Source organism: Suncus etruscus, chromosome 6, assembly GCF_024139225.1.
Source record: "Suncus etruscus isolate mSunEtr1 chromosome 6, mSunEtr1.pri.cur, whole genome shotgun sequence".
NCBI classification, from domain to species: Eukaryota; Metazoa; Chordata; class Mammalia; order Eulipotyphla; family Soricidae; genus Suncus; species Suncus etruscus.
The window spans coordinates 48886588-48895206 of NC_064853.1; the positions used below are offsets into that span (position 1 = coordinate 48886588).

The 8619-nt window shown below is 43.1% G+C and overlaps 1 non-coding gene across 1 annotated transcript; it reads left to right on the forward strand.

Annotated features, from left to right (window-relative positions):
- The first annotated feature begins 1929 nt into the window (after positions 1–1929).
- On the forward strand, positions 1930–2036 carry LOC126013041 (U6 spliceosomal RNA). Its single transcript, XR_007497377.1, has one exon. It is a non-coding gene; the product is annotated as a U6 spliceosomal RNA (small nuclear RNA).
- Positions 2037–8619: the final 6583 nt, after the last annotated feature.

Below are 8619 nucleotides of genomic sequence, written 5' to 3' on the forward strand. Positions count from 1 at the left end.
AGGGGGCCTTCACCAAATCTCATTCACAGAAGTTTTTATATTTGTTTTGTGACCATATCAGGTGGGTGCCCAGGATCACTTCTGACTCTGATGATCTTCTATCAAACAAACCATTGATCTGTCTCTCTATTTGAAATAGGAAAGAGGGCCAGAGAGATTGTACAGTGAGTAGGGTACTCGGCTTGCATACAGCTGATCTGGTGGGTTCAATATCCAGAATCACAATGGAACCCCAAGCATAAGTAGGAGTGATTCTGGAACAAGACCAGAAGTATATTCTGAACTGAACTGAACTGAAATGGAGTATGGCCACACAAACACACACACATACAAACACACACACACACACACACAGAGCAAATGGGAAAGAGTTTGAAGACAAGGTGGTTAAAAAGCAGCACATCCCCAATGGTTATGACTCACACATACCCTAAAAGTGGACCCTTGAACAAACGGTGGCACTGTCTTCCCAACAGCCCAAGTTGTCCCCCCTGAGTTCCTGCTCCTTACCCTTCTCACCCCAATAAAAAAATTAAATCAACTTTTAAAATTAAATTATCTTAAATTAATTTTATTTGTATAAGAAAATTAATTTTGGGGGCCCGGAGAGATAGCACAGTGACATTTGCCTTGCAAGCAGCGGATCCAGGACCAAAGGTGGTTGGTTCGAATCCCGGTGTCCCATATGGTCCCCCGTGCCTGTCAGGAGCTATTTCTGAGTAGACAGCCAGGAGTAACTCCTGAGCACCGCCGGGTGTGGCCCAAAAACCAAAAAAAAAAAAAAAAGAAAAAAAAAGAAAATTAATTTCTAAAGATAATAAGGAGTTAAGGCACTTGCTTTGTATGTAGCTAAAATCCTTTAAATCTCTAACACCCCATATGCTTCTCCAAGCACTGCCAGGGGTCTCTCCTGAGCACAGAGGCAGGAGTAGTCCCTGAGTTCCTCCTGGTGTGTCTCAGCCTCTCCCCCCAAAAAAAAAGTTTGTCCTGGCATTACCTTATGACCTGAAATTCAATTCCCCAAATAACTGAAGATGTCAAGCAAGTTCCTGTATATTCATATATATATATATATATATATATATATATATGCATAGTAACACTAGTCACACTCAAAAAGTGGAAGCAATACAAATGTGCATTGGATGGATAAACTAATAGTGGAGTATACATACATAGAAAAGGATTTTAATAAAGAAATTAAGTACTGACACATGCTACAACATGCCATAAATGTTGTATTGAGGCAGTAGAGATAGACTGTACAGGGATTAAGGCATTTGCCTTGTATGTGCCACTGGTTTATCACACTGGTTATGTGCCACTGGTTTATCAAGGTCTGGAGCACATGCTTTTCATGCGGGAGTTTGGGTTCAACTGCCAGCACCACATGGTTCCCCCAAGTACTACTGGGAGTAGCTTCCCAGCAGTGCCAGATGTACCTAACATCCTTCCCCCCAAAAAATGTTATAGTGGAATGAAATCAAATACAGAAACTCCCAAATTGTATTACTTAATTGATATAAAATCCTCACAATAGAAACATCCACTGAGATGGAACTCAATGGGGTAGTTCTCAGGGCTGGAGGAAAGGGAGAGGAGGGACAGTGGATGAGGGACTTTGCTCCAGAGCAACACAAATATATTGAAATTAAAGGTAGTGGCTACACAACATTGTAAATAAGTAATATTACTAAAGATATGTAAGTGACTAATTCATGTTGCACGATAAATTATTTTTAAATGGGAACCTTAGACTTCTGTAAGGTAAATTTCTTATCACTTAAATAATAAAGTTCAGAGTTAAGGAAACTTTAGGATTGGGCATTCCAGAAGCTTAAAAAATTTTTTTTTCTAATTTATGAAGCTTAAAATTTTTTAAGGGCTCAGAACTGGGGATGTAGCTAGGAGTAAAACATTTGCTTTACAGTGCTTGCTTCAGCAGCACATATACTAAAATTGGAATGATACAGAGAAGATTAGCATGGCTCCTGCGCAAGGATGATATGCAAATTCATGAAGTGGTCCATATTTAAAAAAAAAACCCAAAACATTTGCTTTACAAAAGTGAGAGCATGGAGGTAAGGCATTTGCCCTGCATGCAGGACGGTGGTTCAAATCCCGGTATCCCATATGGTCTCCCGAGCCTGCCAAGAGTGATTTCTGAGCCTAGAGCCAGGAGGAACCCCTGTCGCCGCCAGGTGTGACCCAAAAACAAAAACAAAACAAAAAAAAAAAAGTGAGGTGGTGATTTCAACCCCCAGCACCACACAAACAACATAAGAATATAACTTGAGGGGGGTGGTTAGACCCAGCAGTGCTCAGGGGCTACTCCGAGCTCTGTGCTCAGAGATCACTCTTGCTGGTATTCAGGGAACCATATGGGGTACTAAGGATCAAATCCTGGTCATCCACGTGCAAAAGTCTTAACCCTGTACTGTGTCTCCAGACCATAAATATATTTTAAGTGGGGCAAAGGGGGCAGGGGGAGATAGAAAGGATATTACACACTGTCATATAACTTGATTGACATTTATATGTTAATTTATGTCATAACTTCACAATAGACTAAATTCTTAAAATCAATATAATCAGTATAATAAAAATATTATATTCTATGATTATATACATTTATTTATAATGTTATTTCAGGGGAAGAATAACATTTATGAGTCATTTAAGTTCTTTCTTTTTTTTTCTTTATGGTTTTTGGGTCACACCCGGCAGTGCTCAGGGGTTATTCCTGGCTCCAGGCTCAGAAATTGCTCCTGGCAGGCATGGGAGACCATACGGGACACTGGGATTCGAACCGATGACCTCCTGCATGAAAGGCAAACGCCTTACCTCCATGCTATCTCTCCAGCCCCGAGTCATTTAAGTTCTATTGCAACATGTGAAGCCTTCTTTTTTGTTTGTTTTTAATTTGGGGCCACATTCGGCGGCATTTAGGGGTGACCCCTGGCTCTGCTCAGGAACCACTCTTGGCAGGCTTAGGGGACCATATGGGATACTTGGGTCAGCTGCAGGCAAAGCATTCTACACATTGTGTTACTGCTCTAGCCTAAAACCTTTCTTTTTTTTTTTTTTTTTTTTTGGTTTTTGGTTTTTGGGTCACACCCTGCAGCGCTCAAGGGCTACTCCTGGCTCTAAGCTCAGAAATCGCTCCTGGCAGGTTTGGGGGACCATATGGGATGCTGGGATTCGAACCACCATCCTTCTGTTTGCAAGGCAAACGCCTTACCTCCATGCTATCTCTCTGGCTCCTTAAAACCTTTCTTAATTGTATTAGGAATCACTTTCTTTTTATTTTTTATTCTATAAAATCTTTATTTAAGCACCATGATTACAAGCATGATTGTAATTGGGTTTCAGTCATAAACAGAACACCCCCCTTCACCAGGGCAACATTCCCACCATCAATGCCCGCCCCTCCCCCTCCCACCACCTGTATTCGCGGTAGGCATTCTACTTCTCTCATTAACATTGTCATGCTAGTTGTTAGTGTAGTTATTTCCCTAACTGCACTCAAGGAACTGGGATCAAATGTGGACCCCTGACATGCAAAGCATTTGTCCATCCCTCTCTCTGACCTTCTATTATACCTTTTTACAGAAGAAATTAAGAATTAAAGAGACAAAATGACAGGACAAAGCAATAGTACAGTGGATAGACTTGTATGTGGCAGACTCTGCAGAGTTCAATCCTCGGCACTCATATGATCCACCATATCCACCAAGTGTGATTCTTGAGTGCAGAGCTAGGAATAAATTCTGAACACTGCCAGGTGTGGTCCCACCTAGTCTTATAATAATAATAATAATAATGATACTGGTGGGGCTGGAGAGATAGTACACTGGGTAAATTGCTTGCCTTGCACATGGTCGACCAGGTTTGATCTTTGGCACCCCATACAGTCCCCCAAGTCTCACTAAGAGTAATTCCTAAGTGCAGAGTCAGGAATAAACCCTGAGCATCTGAGTTTGGCCCCAAAACCAAAATAATAATAAAAAAAAATAATAATATAATACTGGTCATTCCCCACACCCCTGGAGACTGGCCCACATCTCAATCTGAGACTTTTTCCTTCTGGAGAGGCCTGTGCTCTATCCAGAACACATGCCTCTGTCCCTCTCTCTGTCTCTGTCTCTCTCTGTCTCTCTCTCTCTCTCTCTCTGTCTCTGTCTCTGTCTCTCTCTGTCTCTCTCTCTCTCTGTCTCTCTCTCTCTGTCTCTCTCTGTCTCTCTCTCTCACACACATACCTCTCTGTAATTTTTTTTTTTTTTTTGGTTTTTAGGTCACACCCAGCAGCGTTCAGGAATTACTTCTGCCTCTACACTCAGAGATCACTCCTGACAGTCTCAGTGAACCATATGGGATGCTGGGATCCAAACCACCATCCTTCTGCATGCAAGGCAAATGCCATACCTCCATACTATCACTCCCGCCCCAGCAATTTTTTTTAAATAAAACTAAATTTTTTTCACTAAGAAAATTACTAAATAAAATAAAAAATAATAATGCTGAGGGCCAGAGAGCTAGCAGCTTAATGTGCTGAGTACATGTTTTGCCTGTGGGAGGTCCAGATTTAGTCCCAGGCATCTCATGGTCTCACAATCACTGCTGAGAGGGAGCTACCCCAAAGCACAGAACAGATGCAGCCTTGGAGGATCACTAGGTAGCAAAGCAAAACAATAAAAATTAGTAACTGATAATAATAATATTGTAAAAGTAAATTTATTTTTAAAATAATTTTATTTAATTAAAATTATTGATTTGCAAAGTTATTGATAGTTAAACTTTTTTAGACATATAATATTTCAATACCACCCAACCACCAGTGTCAACTTCCCTCCACCAGTCAGTGTTCCTATATTCCATTTCCGCCTGCCATCTTGACAGGCACATTACAGTTTGGTGGTTGGAGCTTACATCTCATGTTTTCAGTGTTGTTGAGTCTGTGTTCTGGATATATGAAAGTATATTTATTAACTTCCAAGGGTTTACATATACAGGGCAGCAGATATCAGGTTGTAAAATAGACTGTTTAATATGTAGTCTTTTTTGTTTATATATAAGCATAAAGGAGAAATCTAGACGGTAAATCCTAACAAACAAATAATAACGTAGTATCTTTGGATGGTGTATGGGAAATCTTTGTTTTATTATTTCTGCTTTCAGGCACTTTTAGAGTTTCTAGAAGTTCAAGGGATCACCAGAATTCTGTTGGTGCCTGGGAAGCTGAGAATCCATTGAGCCCAGAGACCTTAGTTGGCTACAGATGTGCTCCAGAGCACAATCACTTCAGTTATCTGCAGGTTACTGCAGTTATCCACAGAACTGCACAGCTGTAGAGGCCCCCGGCTGCAAAGATCAGGTGCTGCAAGGCTCCCAAGGTCTGTGAGGCCTGGCTTCTGGGTAGAGCCAGGTGCCCATTTAGGGATGCCAATTTGTAGCTGCCCAGGCATCGCGGCCACAGCCCAGGCGGGAGAGAGAGAGAGGAAGAAACCAAGTGTCTATTCCCGCACAGTCTGAAGCTAAAGTTGATGTAATGACAGTTGGACCTGGACACGCCCCCTTGACACGCCCCTTGTCACACGGGAATAAAAAGAAAAACTTGGACAGTTGGAGGGGGGCCCCAGGATAATGACCAGCGCTGAGATAAAGCATCTGCTTTGTATCTATCTATTCCTTTACCTCTCTCTTGAACCCGGATCTACAGGCCTCCCTAGGGCCCCTCTGGCCAGTGAATTTCTCACTCTCTCAGAACCTCCCCCTCCCCCACCCCGGGCAGCAGCAGGCTTCAGCAGCAGGCTTCAGATTTCGTCAGAGAATAAAGGGAGACTTGGTTTCTATCTCTCTCCTCTCCTCTCCCTCCCTCCCTGGCCGTCAAAGTGGTGTCAGTGCTTGGGCGGCTACAGTTGGTGTCCCTGGGTGGGCACCTGGTACCACCCAGCAGCTGGGCCTTCTGGGTTTCAAAGCATTGCAGCACTGATCCTTGCAACGTTGGGCATATGCAGCGTGCAGCTCTGCAGAAAATTGTACCCCAGCACTTTTTTTTTTTTTTACTTAATTTAAAGAAAATGCATCACATAGTTGACATAGTTGACCACAATAGATTTGTTTCCCAAAAAGTGAGAGAAAAGTTATCTTAAAAAAGAACAGAAAGAGGGGCCGGAGAGATAGCATGGAGGTAAGACGTTTGTCTTTCATGTAGAAGGTCATCGGTTCGAATCCCGGCACCCATATGGTCCCCCGAGCCTGCCTGCCAGGAGTGATTTCTGAACATAGAGAGCCAGGAGTAATCCCTGAGTGCTGCCGGGTATGACCCAAAAACAAAACAAAACAAAACAAAACAAAAAAAGAACAGAAAGAGGGGCCAGAGCTGTGGTGTAAGTTCTAGTGTCCCATTTGGTCCCCCAAGCCAGGAGTGATTTCTGAGCACATAGCCAGGAGTAACCCCAGAGTGTCACCGGGTGTGGCCCAAAAAGCAAAATAAATAAAAAAAAGAGAAGAAAGTTTTAAAAAATAAAGAAAAAAAAAAGGGCCCGGAGAGATAGCACAGTGGCGTTTGCCTTGCAAGCAGCCGATCCAGGACCTAAGGTGGTTGGTTCGAATCCCGGTGTCCCATATGGTCCCCCGTGCCTGCCAGGAGCTATTTCTGAGCAGACAGCCGGGAGTAACCCCTGAGCACCGCCGGGTGTGGCCCAAAAACCAAAAACCAAAAAAAAAATAAATAAATAAATAAATAAAATAAAGAAAAAAGATAAAGTACAGAGGCACAGAGGTAGGGTGTTTGTCTTGCATGTGGCTAACCTAGGACAGACCCAGGCTCGATTACCAGCATCCCATATGGTCCCCCAAGCTTGCCAGGAGTGATTTCTGAGCACAGAGCCAGGAGTAACCCGTGAACACTGCTGGGTTTGGTCTCCCCCCAAAAAAGTACAGTAGCAAGCACATATGTGAAAATTATTGTATCTCCAATGAAGTCATTAATACAATAGCAGAAGGTTTATAAGATCTTGTTGTTAGCTGTCCATTCTCTTCAATTGGTGTGTTCCTATAGGGATGACAGCATCAAACAAATGAAGTTGTCCAGAAATCAAAGTACTATTACTGATCCTGTGGCTTTTAGGGGCATGTTCTCAGCTGCCAGGCCTCCTGGAAGAAGGAAGATATGGAGGGAGGATGCCCACACTCACTCCAAAAAGGCCTGGTGATATTAGCCTAAATCCTGGCATACCTAAAGTTTGATCAGATTGGTGTCCCTGAGAGATGGTGAGGCAAGGCCATCGACAAAACAATTATTTTTATTAATGGATGTAGCAGGTGTGGCTTTGGCAGAACAGGAGCTTGGCTCGTCGTCTCCTCCCGAGATTGCCAGCCTTCTGCTGTGTGGGCCAGTGTACCCTTGATTTTTTATGGTTTGGTTTACATTATGTTTAAGAAAAGAGTGAATCTGGGAGAGGGAGCTCGAAGTTGGACCCAGCAGAGCGCACATGCCAGGAAAGCCGTCCCTCTTTTTTTCTGGTATGTCAGGGTCGCTGGTCAGACAGCAGGCCACAGATCTCCTGGACTGAACACTTGATCCAGGAGACTGGGACCCCCCACACCAGGCGGGTCTTCATGGCCGGCCCTGGCAACTCGGGCCCTGGGGGGCGGGCAGAGGAGGGAAACCCCTCCCCTATGTATATTGGAGCCCCTGTTTTGTTTGCTAGTAATACTATTTTTCAAAACCGCGTGGGTGCATTTGCGTCCGCGCGACAAATATACTTTTTAAAGCATTATCCAAAAACGTTCCTGATCCTAGACTGTTCCTAGGAATAGAATCAGGATGCTCAAGATTTTGATAAAACACTCAAATTGACCTTTATTGTCTAGTCTTTTATGTATTGGCTCTCCCCTCACCCCTGTGTCTCCCCTACTTCCTCATACCCAAACTCTGAACCATTATCTTCCCCTTATTCAACCCTCCTTATCCTCAGTTCCTAATTGGGTAGACACCAAGACTGACCTTCTGCCCCAACACCACCATCCAGCTCCTCATTGAAAGACACCCTCTCGGTCCCCAGCTCATGCCTCTACAAATAACTACAATCAACACGCCTGTTGACCCATGCTTGGTGGCCCCTCATGCCCCCATCAAACTATGGACTGTTGCATGATACCGGAATCAGCTTCAGCAAAACCCCTAGTTCAAGGACAATATAGGGTTCCATAATGCCGCAAAACATGTCTCAAACTCAACTATCACCTGTTGTCTTCAAATACCCTTTTCTTTCTTTTTAAAACATAAAAGGGTCACATGTATCTCTTTTGTATATCTCAGATGTATTCCCTTAACATCTATAACTCTTTTCGAATATCCTCATATAGTGACAATTTTGCCCACTAGATTAGTAATTTGATTGTTTGATTTTCCCCATGAGTTCTGTTTTATAAGCAATACTTGTATAAGAGTAACTCTGTATAGATTTCTCGTTTATACCAAGTTACGGGAAATGTTGGACTTTATTCTTCGACCCCCAGATGCACCAACAATATCTTGTGGCATTGCTTCTCTTTTGCATAGGCACATTAAAATGGGAAAATAATACATATGCAAGCAAGTTCTTATCTAAT